This window comes from Lepisosteus oculatus, chromosome 23 (assembly GCF_040954835.1).
Source record: "Lepisosteus oculatus isolate fLepOcu1 chromosome 23, fLepOcu1.hap2, whole genome shotgun sequence".
Classification (NCBI taxonomy): Eukaryota; Metazoa; Chordata; class Actinopteri; order Semionotiformes; family Lepisosteidae; genus Lepisosteus; species Lepisosteus oculatus.
In genome coordinates, this window is record NC_090718.1 from 8,266,477 (window position 1) to 8,283,452 (window position 16,976).

The 16,976-nt window shown below is 40.5% G+C and overlaps 1 protein-coding gene across 4 annotated transcripts in view; it reads left to right on the forward strand.

The window, feature by feature from the left end:
- Positions 1 to 229: 229 nt before the first annotated feature.
- The window catches only part of arhgap32b (Rho GTPase activating protein 32b), a 160,081-nt gene continuing 143,334 nt past the window's right edge, over positions 230 to 16,976 (forward strand). For all 4 annotated transcript variants that reach the window (XM_015337657.2, XM_015337659.2, XM_015337660.2 and 1 more), the window contains exon 1: positions 230 to 721. The gene's annotated coding sequence lies outside the window, so the exon portion shown is untranslated. The remainder of the gene's footprint in view (positions 722 to 16,976) is intronic.

Consider the following 16,976-nt stretch of genomic DNA (forward strand, 5'->3'; position numbering starts at 1 on the left):
AAGTACGTTTCCTATCCTAACACTTGATTTAAAATTTCAAAACTTTTAACAGTCTGTTCAAAAGGGCATGTGCACAAACGAAGATATCTCCCCTAAGCTTGCTCTACACGGAGAGAACATGCAACAAACTTACAGTCACTTTCTCCTGCGCGTTCTCCCCCACCTTCCTCTCGAGCACGTCCCCGTTGCCCTGCGCGCGACGCTATTATCCCTCCCAGCGCGCTCCCTGCACTCTCCGGCGCGCACACGGCGGCGGACTCCTGGATTACAGAGCAGGAGGTCCGCATGGAGTCGCAGCACGGAGGATTTGGCATAAAAAATAATATTTCGCCTATAAGAACGCGAACACGGACAGTTGCGAGTCCAACTGAATGAAAGAACTCTTGGATACAGTTCGTGCTGCTCCACTTGCTTTGTAAGGAAAACAGTAACAGCTGGTTGCGGACTGTGTTTAATCGGGATTTGCTTTCTCACATAACCGGGATATTTAACACGGATGTATTATATTCATAATTTAAAGAGCCACCCTCCGGATATTCGTCTGCCCCGGCTTTGTTGTCTCCAGAGTCAGCTCTTTTCCACCTTTACTTAATTTTTATTATAATGCGGTGTTTCGGAGGCGGAGGTTCAGGCTGGGCTGTTGCAGCTGCCGAGAAAGACCGGAGAGCACAGCACTATTGAAAAAAAGGCAAGAGTGAAAAGCTGATATCAACAGTAACAGGTAAGAAGAAGAGTTCTTATACTGTACATGACGTCTGTGCCGTGCACGGAAACACTTTAGGTGGATATATTTAGGATATGTATATAAAATTATTATGCAAGGAAATTATCCTCTCTGCTCGTATAGTTCGTTCGTCTCCATAGTTTAGAGACTGATGCCAGTGAGCACTTTTTGTATACGGTGTTAGAACACCACGGCTGCTTTTTTTTTTCTGAAGAGGTATTTGCGTTTAGAAAGTTTTTTGGGGGGAGGATTGGATAGGTCTCTTGTGGGTTGTGAAGAGAATGCAAAATTGCGCAATCGCAGACAGAAGGTAAGACCCAGGCGTGTGAGGGGAAAAACACCCCCGACATTTAACCTATTTTGATTCTAGTTACATATTGCCCTGCCAGGTGGCTTACCCTGACAGCTAGTGTCACTTTTTGTCTTCAGTCGGACGCAGAAGTACAGTATGTCGTTCGTTATGTGCAGACGTGCACGCCTCTTACCCAGGTAACTTTTTGGAACCGTCTCTTTGGTGGACATACGCATGTAGCATTTTAAAAGTCCATGAAATTGTTTTGTCCTTTAGTTGTTTTGGTGTTTTGTTTTCATATAAATGCATAATGCGCAGGGCATCTTCACAGGCAGAGGAGTGCAACCCCGTCATTTAGGAAACCCCGCACTTGATTATTGTATTTTCACTCGCCGGTAACCACAGGCCCCGGAGCGCTGCAGCTCAGTTTAACAGTTCCCAATCACCCCCGGGAAGCGAGGGTGAAATGAATCGCTGCTCGCTCGCTTTGCAGAAGAGCCGGCGTGCGCCACATCAAGTCATGGTGACAGTAGCGCAGTTTCTGCCGCGTAGTTGGTCTGCGCTGTGCCAGAGGAAAGTTGCTTCCAGTCCTTTACAGAATCAGACCAGTGCATACAGTATTTCCCGATTACAATAATGATGTTCTGGTTCATAGGCTGCGTTGCCTTGCTATCCTTCTGATTGTTTTCATCCAAATCTGTCCTTATTAAACGGGATTCTTTGCATACCTTCTTAACTGTTGACACATCCCCTCACTGGATGTGCAGGATTTGTGATGGAGTTCCATTTTTTACATTTATTGTACGTTGTTGTGAGTTTATCCATTTTATGCATTTAAAGGGTTCTTACAGTATGTGTTGCCCCGGACTGACGAAGTATGGTTGAACCTCTATATAGTACGTTCTCTTTCAAGGCCGTTGTAATACACTTAAGAGTTTGATTGCATCATTAAAGTGAATGGTTTTAGAGAGCAGTTGACGGGCATGGAAATCGGAGCTGTTTTCTGTCCATTGAAAGGAAGTAAAGTCTTTGCAATATGTTAATTCGATCGTTCAAAATAGACATTGGATAACGTAGCATTTAAAGATAGACATACGTTTTGATTCATTGGTATTGTTATTGTAATGATGAGAGGCTCCAGCTTTAAGGGCTTTAAACTGCGTGTCCTCAGGTAGGTTATGGAATCTGTTGCTTGATAGCGGGGTCTCCTGTTACATTAGTTAGCTGATTTCTTGGTCTGAAATTCCACGGTCTTGCTCGGTTTTGATTATTTTCAGTATGCAGATTTTTCCTTGCTTATGGTGCATTTTACTCAAGGCATTTATAGTGTTTGAAGCATCTAATGAGGGCTGATATTATCATTAGTCTGAGGAGAGGAGGAAACAGTTATATAATTTCTAGTAAATTTAAGATGCTAGCGGATTCCAGATGTAGTATACAACTGCGTCAGTAAGAATCTAGGTTATATTTGAATTTTAACAGTTCTTTACACTCGGCATGGACTCAAAAACCCCTATTATGCATCCACCATCAAAATGCTTATGTGTATGTTTGAGAAAGATACATGAAGCACCTCGTATTGCAGAAATGATGACTTTTCTGAGCATGTACAGTATATACTAATGAGGTCATGTCATGATGGAGTTCAGAGTCCTAAGAAAGTCTGTGACCTTTTACCTCACAATGACTGCACCTGCTTCCCAGCCCAGAGAGCTAACAGAGCCTGCAGGGTTGAAAGGTCACTGTCTCACGTGGCCTTAGAGAACAGGAGGCTCCACAACAGCTTCTCCACAAGAGCTTTTTTATCCGCTTGTTTTTCCCCTGAAATTAATTTTAATGAGAGACGTGGGCTTTAAAGCGGATCCTTTCTGTAAACAGGGGTCGTGTCTACTTTTTCTCTTCAGCATTTTGACATTTTGCTCCCTTGGCCTGGGCAGCTGAAGATAGAAATGGTTCTTCTATCGCGACAATAGCTGCGACGAACAATTTAATGTCACAGAATGACGACACCTGAAATGGCCCAGGTTTGCATACTCTTTAGTGCCGCGTTGGGCCTCTTTCCCTTGGTGAACCGCAGTGACTCATCAGAAAAATGTGTTACGCTGACAAATAATCTGTGACAGTGTTTGATCAGGATTGCAATTAATTAAGGTGATTTCTGTTCTGGCTGTTAGCGTTGTTAATTATGTTTTTAGGTTTGCTTTCTGCCGTGGAAATGCAGCCATCAGAATTGAATGACACGGTGGGTGGTGTGCTGGGGCTGTACAATGTGTGAAAAGAGAAAAGGCCCATCTAGGAAAGAGGCTTCGAGTTCTGAATAATAAGAAGCTGCCTTTCACAGCATCATAGAAGCCATGCTCACTGTAAAACATGTCTTTATATTGTCTTTAATTGGTTCCTGTGCCTTATTTCATGTAAAGCTGCAGGAAAGCATTTGGTTATAAATGAGTTTCCTCTCTTATCTTCAAAACATGGGAGGTGCAATTTTCCAGTTCCTGTTTTCCTGCCCATTCCATGCCAACATCACACCTATTCCTGTGCAATGTGTCCACTTACTGTAGTAGTTCTGCGAGGTGGTGTGTCAGCTTAGCCGACGCTAAGTGTCTTGTTTGTTGTAAAAGCAGTAACAAAGTCAATTAGAGGAGACCGTTTCATCAGCTGTACTTGTTCAATTGCTTCTCTCATATGGAATGTAGGCTCTCCGTGGTGTTTCTTAACCGATACCTGTGAATCATGTAAAAATACAGGATGTGAAAAGAATGGAAAAGAGAAGAAGTCATGTCAACCGTCTTGGTTGTAGCCACGTAATCTGTATCTCAACCAGCCATTTCTTGAAAGGTTACATGGAATCATGGAATCAGCTTCTCACAGTCAGTTTTAGAGAAATCTCTGGGAAATCGTTTTAAACACAAAAGTTTATCCTTTGCCACTGTGGCTATGTGTTTGCCTCCTGGCTGTTCAAGTGGCACCGCTGGTGAGATGAAGAGGGCGTTCACTGATCCCTCCTCCATCGCTGCACGATTCCCTACTGTACCTAATTTAAATACCCTGCACAGTGGTCTGGAAATGAACTGGCGTCAAAAGCTGAGTTTCCTTATGCAAATCCTTAAGGAACCTGACCTTACATTTTTATTGTAGTTCACACAATTGGTATTAAATTATGCACGACAGATGTTCTGCATGATATTGCAACTATAGTATAAAACGTGCATCGGGTAGCAAGTATGGTTGTATTATTCCTTTTGCTTGTATTCTAAAGGAATTCACTGCTTCTCTTGAGAGGCTGGAGAATTATTCTGTTTAGACAGAAGCTGAGGAGCAGTCAGTGTCAAAAGCAAATTGTTCTTCCATGTGCTGATGGGCTCATTGTGGCTGGAGGAGAAGGCATGATTAATAAGATCAGTGGGGTTGAATACAGACCTACGGACCAGCTGAGTTGTCGCAGACAAGTTAAAGTGCTCCTAAAATGGCACATTTTGCTGACTGTGAAAGGTTACCATTACCCTATACTTCAGTTTCCTGGTGCAGACCATCTCCATACCTTGACACAGATTCCCTAAGTTGCATGTCAGCTGAGCTGTCGTGCTCTATACTGAGCTTGTCCGATCACTTATTTATTTTACCGTCGATAAAGTATGTATCCGAGTTCCATCCCTTCAGACCTGTCTCATCTGTCTCAATCCGGCTGTGTTCTACGTTGCGGAACCATTTGCTCAAGTGGATAAAACTGGCTTCAGTGAACGAAACCCACGCATCTGACTTCCTACCTTGTTTCTAAGTTTGCTGCTTGGCATTTTTTTTTGGAATGAGCCATCTGCGGTGGCTTTGTTTGCTGATCTGCTGGGGGTGACATCGCCTGCTTTCTGTTTGTAGGAAGTGTCATGTTGAACTTGAAGTGAGGACTCTAGGGGATGTCTACTTCACCGCATTTAATTATTATTCAAGAGGATGAATTGACAAAAAAAGATACTTAGGGGAAGTAAGGGCTTCTTTATTTTTCTGGTTATAAATTGTGACTTCTTAAACATGATCTTCCTGATTTAAATTAAGCAGAAGCTGCTGGGTTTAAATCTAAAGGTAGGGCAGGGGTCCACAGGAGATTAAGAATGATTCAGCAGTGTTGAGTCATGTAAAGGCTGTGAGAATTAATTAAATTCATCATTCAAGAACCACAGAATAAGCAGTTAATCTAATCATCTTAAAGCAGAACACAGTTTAAACTCCTGACCACTGTAGAGAGTTTGAAGAGATTGGCACACACATTATGTTGGTTAAATTTATTTTTGTTACTAAGCTATTATCTTCCATCAGCTATGTCTGATGAAAATCCCTATGTGTCAATTACGTCTTACACGGAGATTGTAATTGAGCTTGTGTTGAGTCTAAATGAACCTGCGGTTAGGACTGCAGTTTGTTTTCACTTTATCCTAGCCATGTAGTATTGTTACTGCTTCAGCCATTTGAAAGAAGATGGAGGGCCTGCCTCAACACAGTCAGAAATCATGGAAGTGTGGAAGTGGCTTAGAGGCAGAGAATGTACTGTAGCAGTGGTCAGGGCTAAATGTACAGGAACAAATATCTCCGTTAAAACACTCCAAACAGATTTACATCACCTGACACCAACTGTCAGTGAAAACAGAAGAGACGGTAGTTTTTTCTTGTCCAGGGAAATGCCTGATTGTTTTGACAAAATAGGATAGAAAATAGTGGTACCGTGTGGGCAAAGTGGCTACCTATTTTTGAAAAGAATGAATGTACTGATTAATGACTCAGTCCTTTTTGATCATACTTCTTATCACAAAAACAGGAACTCTTATCAAACATAATATCGTTTAATGCAGAAGGCCAGGTTATACTATATGACTCTGTCTTTAAAAGGTGATAAGGATCAGCTCAGCTCAGTATAGTACACTATAGAAACCATCCCATGGGCTACAAATTGCATCCCTAGTCAATGGTACATTTTGTTTTACGCCTGGAGAGGTGAAAGTGATCAGAGAGGATAGCCGGCTGGAGATTATGTTTTAGCTGCTTATTAAGATGCAATGTGGAGAGCTTGGAATGGATTGCTGTAGATCTTTTGTGTCGAGCAGATGATAATGGGGTGCTTTAAGGCTAACCAAGATTACTTTGTAATAACAACAGTGCATTGAGTAGTCATCATACTGTTTTTTCAGTTTCACTCTTTGGGAGCCTCCATTTGTTTTGTAGTTTTTTGAGTGGCTGTATATGAATAAATAAATGAGCCTGAGAGATAAAGAGTGTGCAGCACTTCATCGTGCTAATGAGCTGATGTGTTGCTTTTGTTATGGAGTGTGTCTCATCCACAGATGATGTGAGCCTTTTTCTAAACAATGCTTTGCACCTGGGTCTATTAACATCTACTACTGACGATCCCCATCATGTGATTTGTTTAGTGGTCTTGTGCTTGTCTGCGTTGACCTTTAAACCTACAGTGTCTGCCGTTGTAGGATTGAGAGAGGTTTTTTTACATTTTATATTTACGTCTTCCCACTCCTCATTTTACATGTCCTTTTAAAGTGGTATCTGTGCATAAAACCTCCTTCAAACCCACAGTGTCTTGCAAAAGTATTCGAGCTCTTGCATAGTTTTCACACTATGTAGTTTTAAAGTTGCACTCACAATACTTTGAAGTCCTTTGAAGTGTATAACCTACTGCACACAAAGCAGAGAATTAAGAAGTTAAGATTAATTAATATGAAAGGAAAAAAGAGAAAGTCATGATTGCATCAGTATTCAGACCCTCTGCTGTGGCAAATCTAAATTAATTTAGGTGCACTAAAATACCTTAATGAGCCACACAATCAGTTGAGTGGCCTCTGTCTGTATTCAATAAGACCTCCCATCTCTACATGAAGGAAGTAGAGGAACTTCACAAAGACTCAATTATGCCTTTAAAGCAAATCCACGTTTACTCCATCATCAAGAAAACAAAGGTGCTTCATATCAGCCAGATACGGCTCGGGCAGACTGTCCAACCAAACTGTGGAGACTGGGGAGGAGAGATCCTTGTGTGAGGCGACCCACAACTTTCCTAGAGCTAGGGTTCAGTGGCTGAGATGTGAGAAAATGCAAATCAATCAATATCCAGAACCCTTCGCTGAGGTGCTCTGTATGACAGGGTGACCATAATGAAACCATAGCTAACAATAAGGACTGACAACGAAGCACCTGAGCGACCCTGAAAAAAATGGTGCCGTCAGACAAGCCTAATTTAAACTGGCAAACCTGCTTAAAACCTAAACTGGGCTGAAACGTCAACTGTCAGCAGAAGAATGATCCAAGGCTCAAGGCCAGAGCTATACTGGAGTGGCTTCCAACTAAGAAAGTCAGTTTAAACAGCCCAGTGAGATGATGGGGAATCTGTGGAAGGAGCTGAAAACAACTATCTGTAAGTGATCTCCAAGCAACCTTGGACAGCTTCAGCAGATCTGCCAAGACGAATGGGCAAGCATTGCACTAAGCCAGTGTAGAGACGGTAGAGACTCACCCCAAAAGACTTGTGGTTATAATTGCTGCCAAATGTGCTTCCACCTCATTTTGAGATAACCGGTAATTTCACAAAATGGGACACCATTGGAAGTGTCTTATGTAAGGCACTGTAAAAACTTTTTCTAGGAGAAACTCTGGTGTGTTCAGAAAAAGCACTGTATTTGGTCCACTGTCTTTTACTGTCACAAAGGTCTCATTACAGATAGAGGATGTTTACAGAATGTTATGTGTTAGCCATCTGCTTGAAATGGCTTTATAATGAGCCCTAAAAGTAATTAACAAATATTGCTGATTATTATAAGCATGGCAACAAATTTTAAGTTTAAATCATTGTTTATTTTTAACATTGATTTTGAGACAAAAAGATACAGATTACAGGCTTATAGCCAGGAAAGATGTTTTTTTTTTAAATCATGTCATAATGGTCATAATGTCAGCATTAAATTATCCTAGTATAAAGTTAATAGTTCCAAATTACAGTTTGAATAAGTTGACACTTGTATCAGGATTTTGTAATCATTCTGTACTTAGGGGATTCTCAAGGAAAATCTTTTTTTTATGTCTGTAGCTTTCTTTTCTGAGATCCCGTATGGGCCAGATGATCAGGACTATTGCATTGAAATAGAGAGAGAGAGATGTTTTTTTCTATAATCATTTTGACTACCATAGCTTTTTTATTCTTATTTCTTAAATTAATTGTTTTCTTTAGTCATAACAGGGTTAAGGATTTTTAAAAAATGGCCCATAATCTAATTTAGTCTGAGTTTTGATGAAGTGAGTACAAGACCTGAGATCCTAGCAGTTTTCAGTGCTCTGCCAACTCTAGGAATTATTCTGAGTTTGAAGAAAAGACCAGATCTTCAGCGCAGCGTGCTGGTGAGCACCTCGAGCTAAATTTCAAGCTGTTTCATTAGTTGACAGGTTAAAGCTGAAATTCATTTCCATTTTGAGTATTTGAGTGGGGTTGTTTTTGCACGATTTTCAGTAAAATATGTATCTGCAGTACCCCTTAAGGAGCTAGGGAGATCAAAGACTGGTTTCTGATCATCCTTTGGAAGACAGCAGCTCTCATGGTATATTGGGCACATTAATGTGTAAAAAAAACAAGCAGTTTCTGACTTTTCATTTTCTTCTTGCATGGGGGAGTTGAGGATATTTTGCAGAGTTGTGCCATGACTCCTGATTGGGATTATGCATTGAAGTCATTTTTCTTTTGTGTTTAGCTTGTACTGTATGTAGCAAATTTCCCTTTAAAATAGAAGACTTATAGTGTTAGTGTAGGAAAGGAGCACTGTGGTTTTTTTATTCAACCATTCAGACAGTGCACTCTGGTGCATTATCTGGTATAATCCTGTTTGATTTTAAAATACTGATTTGAAAAAAAAAACACACTGTTCATACAGATGATTGTGGACCCATAAGAATGCATAGACTTGATACCTTGTTTTATGGTTCCTTCTGACTGTTTCTGAAGCAAGAATTTACTTCTGGTTTTAAAACTTTGAGTAATATATTTTAGGAATCCAACCACAGCTTCCTTTACCCAAGGAAAGAATGTGAATGTGATGTAGTTTGACGTTATGGTTGTGAATTTATTTAAAGTAACAGAACTAATCACGTTTTTCTGTGGTCTGGAATAAAGTCTATGTTCTGGAACCTGGCCTGTATGTCACTTGAAGTAAGAGATGTCCTGATCCTTGATAGATCTGTTTGTCTCACACCCCATTAACCATGTCTGCCCCTCCCTGACACTGTACCCTCAAGGGCCCAGCTATGAGTATGGGAAACATACTGTACTTGGGAGTATGGAACAATTTTTCAAGAAATTAGATCCTCAGATCGGTTCCCTTCTAAATACCAAACAGGTAGGTCTGTCTCTTGACCAGAGTATATTGTATTTTTCAGCTGGCTGTCCAACAGGTTGTACATATGCCTTTGTTACAGGCGTTACTATGGAATGAAATGTAAAATTGATGTAAACATATTTTTCTTGATAAGGTAGGTCATGCTGAATTTGATCTTGCCTACCCATTGAAAGGCTTTAAAGGAAAGAGGACAGGGCTGTCATCACAATATAGCAGAGTCAGTATAATTTATAAGCCTTACTGCCCCCTGGGGCAGTCAAGAGTCAAGCCGTGGGCTGAGGGAAATTGCCTTGCTATCCTTCTGATTGTTTTCATCCAAATCTGTCCTTATTAAACGGGATTCTTTGCACACCTTCTAAACTGTTGACACATCCCCTCACTGGAGGGAGAGTAAACGGCTCCATCTCCAAACCAAGTGTAAATGTGTGAACTCACTTTAACCCTTTGGGGATGGGGGGAGGGAGCGAAGGCTTTTATGATTTTAACTTCCCTCCACATCCCAGCTCCCCCTTGCTTTGCGCAGCTGTGATCCCAGAAGGCACCTTAAGGCACTAAACAGATTAGCAGAAACATGACTAGGCAGGCTGTGAGCCTTGTGGATGTAGCTTCCAGACAGCAGAGCCTCTAGCACTTACTCAGCTTTGTCTGCCCTGTGGAGCAATGCAGGAATGTGCAGTGTGCTTCGCAGTGCTGTCGTGTCTCTTTCTGGGATGAATGTTTCACAAATGAATGACTGAGGAGTGCTTTGTGCTTATCCAGAACTCATTACACGGCACTGCGACATCTACAGTACGTCTTCACTTTCACAGCACTGAGGCATTATTTTAACAATCAAGGCTACTTGTATTAGCCTGCTCAAATAAGGGAGTGTTTCAAGTTTGTGGCTGAATTGTTTTAAAGGGAAATGGTTCTGTGTAATCTAATTATTCACTTTGCTTCTTGTTTTTGGAAGCTGCAAAGAAAACATTCCCTAGGTGACAGCTGACCTCTGAGGTTGCTGATAGAGAGACCAGTTATTTGAGCTCTGTAATAGCGGAAGACCTAAGGGAAGCAGAAATCTTAGGGATCTTCAGGGAGGCTTACAAAACAGTGATGGAAATTTCTCCTGCTCGTGATGCGGTTAACATGCATTTCATTGTACATGGTAAACTTGTTACACTTCCAGCTAGCAAGAGATGAACGTCCTGCTATATTGTGTAAGTTATTTCACTAGAAAGCTGGAGATGGATTGTCGAAGAGCCAGTTTTGTTTGTTTGTTTTATTTCATTTATGATTGTGATTGCTAAAAGAAATATAGCTTTCAGTCTGATCTTTTTCTTGCACCACTAGTGTACGTTGGAACATGCATATAGGAAATCTTCTTGGAACGCACCTTATAATGCATTGTATTCCAAAACACAGTATAATTAATGTACAGCAGAGATCTCATAGTTAAGTTTATTTGTTATACCATAGATATGCTGGATCCCGAAGGCTTTAGGTAACATTGACATCTGCCACAAATTCTACCACTGTAATGTGGTGGGGTGACACTGAAACAAATATCTTCAACACATTCTGCTTCACAAGATTTTTACGGTTCCACCACTGTGAATTCAAGCAGCTGATCCTACATGAAAATCCTACATGACTGCCTTAACGCAAACGTGTCTTGGTCACACAGAGTAAAATGTTGAGATTCATGCATGCGTCGCCTTCTAATGTGTGAAGGAAATCTTAACTAAGAGCATTTAAGGACTGGAAAAATGTTTTGTGCTCAGATGAAATGTTGCTCTTGCTATTAGCAGGTGAAATTGATGCACTTAATGAATTAAAAGCACTCTTGGTTCTTAATTAAATATCACAGCACAGGCAAAGATCAGAGTAAATGATGTCATTAACGTGCATTCTGTTAACAGCTTGTCACCTGCCTCATACTGCACGTCTCACACATGACGAAACATAAGCCTGTCTTGCATGATATAGGATTAATGATAACATGCAGCACTGAACTGTTTGATGGGGGTAGAACGTAATGTGGTATTGAAGGTATTGAATGTGGTACCTGCTATATTGGTAGCAGGTAGTTTCTGATGTACAAAGTGACATCTGGGAGAGAGAGTGTGATGGCAATGGGCAGGAATTCTGGACTAATTTTGCGCATATGTGTAAACAAAAGGTTTATTGAGGTGATAGAGTGATTGAAAAAGATCTATGCAGTTGTTATTTTCCCAAATTGACATTTTTGAGTGAGCTTATCTGCAGCTGCAGAGGGTTTGCTTGTATTCCACATTTTATATTTTGCAGTTGTTTGCTTTTTTCTTCATTTACATGGTAAGTGCCTACAGATGTAACACTGCTGTGTGAAAAAGCAGAGCCTGCAGAAACTTGTGCAAGCTCTATTTTTAAAAAAAAAAACTTAAATCACAAGGGTGCAAACAAGTTACCCATCACAAGAACATTTTCGAGAACAAGTCCTAGGGTTCTGACTGGCGTCCTTAGTTAATAGATTACGAGCAATCAAGTCAGAACACTGTTTTGTTTGCATTTGCTGTAGCTCCCATTTGGACAGTGCCTTGCTGTATGTGTGCAGGAATGATCGTTTGTTGAAAGTTATCTGTGAACGGCTGCATTTGAAATGGCAAAGGAAGGAAGACATTGATGTTACGTGGGCTCTTAATTCGGTAAGACCTCACCAATTGGGTGGTTGTCTGAGGCTTTATCCAAATCTCCTGTTATCGCAGTGCAAGGAAAAAACGGAAATGCCACAAAAAAATGAAACAGATGGACGAACAAGAAAGAAGCCTGACTCTGCTTTGTTTATTATTTTTTGTTCATCAACACAGCGCATCCACGCAGATGGGCAACGGCTTAGTGCTATTCACTCTTGATTCTGCAGGGCCTTCACAATAGACCTTGCTTAGAAAGCCAGGACCCTGCATTCTCTCAAGATCAATCAGTCAACGCAGCACATTGCAGAAAAAACATCCCCACAATTTCAGACTAGATTTGACTGATCTGTTTTTACAGTATATTGTTGGGGAGAGGGGACGCAGTGTGTCAAACGTGACCATTTGTATTTCTTGTTAAAAAGAAAGCCCGGTAGTAGTGGTTCAAGCCAAGCATTTCCCTTTAGTGAGGCAGCAGTCTCTGTCTGGTAGAATTACTGTGTAGGTCTGTTAGTGGTTTATTTCCTCACTCATAATACCCCATACAGTAAGTGACAGATAAGTATCGGTGTTTGCATGCATTGCCGGATTTATCCCTACAGAGTTTTTTTTGTTTTTAAGCTGTGGGAGTCTCTTACAGGAGCAATAATGAGACACCGAATACATGAAACTAACCCGTTGAGCTTGATCAATATCTTTCCCTGTCAAAATATTTTTTTCTCCATCCACGCACTATTTAGAGGGCAGCAGATGAAAGCAGGTATGAAATTTAATGCACACCTGTTAACAAAATACACGTACTGGACCTTCGGGATTTGTCAAGTGTCTGACCACGTTTTACCAACATTATACTGTGCTTATTTGGCACTGTATTAAAATACAATAAGAATAGGAATTCTATAAGATTACTGCTAGATTAGGTCTTTGGAAAATAGCCCTGACATCTTTGTGCTCTGGACCAAGCTTCTAAGCTTAACGTTTCAAGAAGAAAACTCCTTTTTTGCTGAAATCTAAAAAAACAAGTAACACACTATAGCAGATTTTACAGCCTAAAAGAAATTGTGAACTTTAGTGGATTGGAAGCAGCTTTCAGCTAACCTCATGTTAATTTCTGAAAGTAAATTGTCTCCGAGAGAAACCCTGTTTGGCCGAGGATGCAAATTTATGCAAATCATCCATCTGATCATAAAAAGAAGTTGATCCTCAAATAGCTGTTGACAAAGTGTTTCAGACCCAGAGCCTTTGTGAGGCTTTGCTGGAAAGCCAGGCATTCCAGTTTGAAGGAAAGCCCCGATTCAAGTTAGTTTGTTTTTGTTGAAAGCATTTTTCTTGAAATCTACTTTGTAGCTTACCTATTACATTTAATATAAAAAAAATGTATAGTTGGCTAAGGAAAAGGATAGTCTAACACTTTTTAATTACATGTAGCTTAACACGGGAATGTACCAGGTGTGTTTTTAAGATAGCAGTTGGAGAAGAATCATAGGGATGAATATGTTTTCTCTTTGTCTGGTACCCGTTATCATCGTTATACTCTTTATAATTATTGGTGTTGCTGCCACCATCATTATCAGGATATGATATGAAATTTTACAATTTGTGTCTCCCGGCAGAAAATGAAGTTGTGCATGTGTAATGTGTGTAACAGACACTTCTTCCACTGACACAAAATATTATCATAGTGGGAGATACCGTGTTCTATATGTCAGCCAGCAGCCCAATGAATGTTACTCCAGTCAGCCTTATGAATGAACTGTGATAGTGAGATGAATACATATAGCAGAAAGTCTTCTTGCAAGCACCGTGACATCTGAGCACTTAGTGTCCTTTGGGTGTGCTTTTTGTAATAATGATTGACTTACTTTGTTCAGTGTTAATTTGATTACTGGCTTGTAAATGGCTTGTAAATTCCAAAAGGACCTTACATATGGGCAGGAGCCCACTTCATCCAGCACTGAAATGCAGCACCTACTTGGGTGTTTCTGCTCCAGCAGCCCCAGTTACAAGAGACCAGGCAGAGAAGTGTCAAATGCCTCACTCAGTTAAAGGGGGACCTTTAGGAATTGAAACTATCCACCTATTTTAGAACTGATACTGAGACAGATTTGCAAAATAACTCTCCAAAGCTTGTGAAAGGAGACCTGAATAGCTCAGCTTCTGTGGCATAAGTCTACACGGATTAGGGTCAGTTTAAAATTTGAAGACCACCGTCACTGGCATACTGTGGCAGGGTGATGTGAGCTCTTGCCAAGAGCTTTTGGTTTGTGGTATTTCACCGTACGCAGAAAAAGTACCTGAGTCCGGTGACTCAGTTCTAGTTTCCTCTCCAATGCGCCTCAATTACCTTGTTTTTCCGGGCCTTCCCGAGAGAATGCAGTTTGTGGAGTGAGTGTTCAAAGGGCTGTATTTACGGAGTCGGTGAGGAATTTGGATCCCGGCAGTTGACTGGGGCTGGGGTTCCCAGAGCTGGAGATGTGGGAGCGTGCCTGTCGCATTGCAGCCTGACCTGACAGACAAGCGATGCAGGGAGAGTGAGAGCAGGAACAGTAAGAGACAGCACAAAACTGCTGCAACAGGAGAGAGGGATCACCTTCAGGCTCACTGAAGGAGAGCAAACCTGGGATGCAGTGCAGTAGCCTCTCCTCCTGTCTTCTTTCATTCAGGCTGTCCATCTTGTTGGAAAAACTTTTTTTTTTTGGCATTTAGGTCATTGTAACAGCTGTCTAAAATGTTTCCTGTTACTCAGTTCAAGTACAGGGCTTGGGAATGTTAGTCTTATTGTGCGTTTTTATTTCTTGGGGGTACATTGCTGTAGAGTGCAGCTAAATAAGGTGACATACTGTACCAGGTGTTTTCAGTACAGAAGTCTCTTGTACCGTTACCACTTAGATCATTTCACTCAGACATGATTACCTTTATGGTTGCCTGGTCCATCGAGAGCAGCTGTTATGCATAATACAGTGGTCTATTTTTTTCCTGCAGGTAAGTTGAGATTCAGAAGCTCTGTTGTTAATCCTGATAGAGAAATAATGAACCATTTTTTATGTTCCCTGTTAGGGTTTTCTTCATCGATTTGGTTAGATACCAACAACTGGTTTAATTACATTCTAACTTGAAACACTTAAACAATCACAATATTCCAATATTTCAACTTTTCAGGTGCACAATTAGAGAATGCTAAAAGTTCCCTCCAAGAAATAGTGGTTAGTGGTGAAGAAAAATAAAATCAAGTGTGTTAAGTTTTAACAGTGTGAATATACTTTATGGTTATTGATTGTTGATCCTACAGTTTATATTTTCCACCTTTGATGCATCTTTCTTTACATCTGTAAACCCTCTTGCTTTCTCTATACATATTATGGAAATGTTGTGACAATTGCTAATTATTAAAAGTATTTTGGATACACAGTTTCTGTGTTTGGAGAACTTGATTCTGTCTGCCAAGAGAAAAAAAAACAATGAAAGTAATTTTTACATATGCATTGTTCCACCTTATGTTGCCATAGGGCTGGTAGCAATTTGAATGAACTGCTCTGTATGTGAAAAAGGGTGCAGACCCATCAAAGGGCCCTTGTTTGACTAGTTCTCGGAGCTTCACAGGGAACAAAGACCGAGATGACCTCTGACCTTGGCCCTGAATCTGAAGAGGGTATTGTTGTGTAAAACAGAGGGGGCTTGGCTATCTTTACTGCTCGTTTGTTAATTAAGGGAACATCTAGAAATTCCGTCCCCAATTTGTCTCCCAGCCCCCCTGCCTCATTAGGAAAATTATCCAAATTGTGTCGACCATGGAGAACAGTCAGTTTGGCTTGCTTTCACCATTAACACTGGTTAGTGAGGTGCTGCAGAATTTCCTGCTAGATTCCAGCCCCATAAATTATTCCCATATTCAGAGGGATGACTGGAAAGGGACCAAGACATTTCTAGAGTGGGGATAATCAGGGAGCCCGGACAAAAGAAATTCTCATTCAGGCTTACTGTGGTTGCCAAAGCCATGTGTAAATTTCCACAAAAGAACAGAAGAGCCTCAGTGGAGATAACTGAGGTGGAACCAAACAAAACGTAAAAAAAAAAACAACATTTGCTTTGGTCAGGAAATCGGGTGGTTGAAGTTTTTTTTTCTTTTTAAAGAAATCAAGAATGTGAATTTTTGTGTTGTAGGCATGAGTTGTCCTGACAGCAGAATAACTGTATGATGTAATATACTGTATTTGTGTGTGTTAAAAAAACAAATGACATTACCTTCCTGAGAAATTCTTGTAATATACCGGACATGAGTAGAACATAAGCCATTCACAACAGTTACCTTTGGTACCTGATTAAAATCCCATGTGTGAAGGGTTTTGCATCAGTAAAGCAATAAAGTAAATGCTTTTCATACAGGAATACGGTGCATTGTGAACAAGGCTGTTTTCACAGTTCTCTAGCAAAGCAACTCTCCTGTTGTTTCTTAAAATATTTTGATTCTTTTTGTATAGATTAAATTTAGAAGTGATCTGGGTCCAAAATAGTAAGCTTTTGTGTCTTCTTCCTCTATTCCACATAGAGTACAGAAATATTAACTATTTTTAAGTCTGAAATCTGAAACTCTTAATTGTGTTCCCAGTGCAGTAAACAATAAACCAAAATCCACTCCATTCACCAGAAGTACACATAGTAAAATCAGTGCATGACTCAGCTTTGTAATGCATTCTTTTGTTTGTGGACCTCTATTTGTGGAGTTGAGTTTTTTATTTTCAAAATAACATAAACGTGACAGAGAGGAGTAGAAAGCGACTAAGGAAGATCTGTGCTTTGCTCCTTATTTTGTTTTCTTCTATATTAAGTTCGTATTGTTCCTTTTGAGAAGAAATAAAACCCTTTGCTGGAACCCAACATTGTATGGGATTGAATCATCACAGTAGGATTTGGTGCCATATCTTGACTTCCAGGCA